This window comes from Propithecus coquereli, unplaced genomic scaffold, assembly GCF_000956105.1.
Source record: "Propithecus coquereli isolate 6110/MARCELLA unplaced genomic scaffold, Pcoq_1.0 Scaffold289, whole genome shotgun sequence".
Classification (NCBI taxonomy): domain Eukaryota; kingdom Metazoa; phylum Chordata; class Mammalia; order Primates; family Indriidae; genus Propithecus; species Propithecus coquereli.
This window is the reverse complement of record NW_012148496.1, coordinates 949089-950271: the sequence shown is the minus strand read 5'-3', so window position 1 is coordinate 950271 and position 1183 is coordinate 949089. Positions and strand designations below refer to the sequence as shown.

Sequence of the window (1183 nt, the reverse complement as noted above, 5' to 3'; positions counted from 1 at the left end):
GCACCCCAGTCAGTAATCAATGATATAAATTGAAACTTTTCCTGATAAACTTCAAAGACTTTACTTTTTTTTCCCTCACTTTATTTTTCATTACTCTCACACTCAACACAAATTCAACACTTCCATTCTATTTTTGCTGTCTGTTGATTGTCTCCTGCAGATCGCATTCTCACTTCCTTTCTTAAGCTTTTCCTTTGCTTACATGCTACCTTCCTTCATCTGAGCCCATACTTTCCTTCAGGCTTGTCTCAAAAGTTTAATATCACCAGTTGCACAAAAAGTAAGTAAAATGTTTTAAATGATTGATTTCTTCTGTTTTTCAGCAAGTTGTCCATCTTAACTTAGCAGAAGATTGCATGAATAAATTCAAGCTTAATATAGAAAAGCTCTGCAAAACTGAACAGGTATGTGCAGTCAGAAATGCCTATGTTCATAATAGATTTCCAAATGAACTTTGTAAGTTAAAAACCTAATTTTTTGCTTGGTGTATGGTTAATTTTTGTAGAATCACTGACTTTCTCTTTGCAGGGGACCCATCTAGGCAGTATTTAATATATCGTTGTCCAGCAACATTTATAAGTAGCTATACGGTATCTTAGTAAGCAGTCTCTCCTAATCTGTGATCATGCATTTTTGGATGAATGGGGTGATTTAAGTTTTTAGAACATTATTTCAGGACAGCATTGTTGGCAGGACTTTTTCAGTGGGTGGAGCATTTAACGTAGCGTCCTGCGGAGTACTGCGAAGGCACATTTTACTTGTTTTGAGAGGTTTTTGTATCATACCTCAACTGTTCAGATCATTGCCCTCTAATAGAAGTAGAATACAAGCTGAATGCAATTTTAGATATTCTAGTAGCCATGTTAAAAGGTAAAAAGAAAGATATGCAATTAATTTTAATAATAAGCTGGACACGGTGATGTGTGTGTATGTAGTCCCACCCGCTTGGGAGGCTAAGGTGGTAGGATTGCTTGGGCCCAGGAGTTTGCATCCAGCCTGGATGACATAGCAAGACCCTGTCTCTTCAGAAGAGAAAAAATTTGATGTAACCTGATGTATTTAAAATATTATTTCAACATATAATCAATATAAAAATCATTAATGAGATATTTTACATTCTTTTTTCCCTACTAAGTCTTTGAAATATGTTTTTGGCTACATTTCAAATGGTCAATGGCCATTG

The 1183-nt window shown here is 35.3% G+C and overlaps 1 protein-coding gene across 1 annotated transcript in view; it reads left to right on the top strand.

Moving 5' to 3' along the window:
- Positions 1-1183, top strand: part of STXBP3 (syntaxin binding protein 3) — a 58753-nt gene that overhangs the window by 39738 nt on the left and 17832 nt on the right. The window lies entirely within an intron of this gene.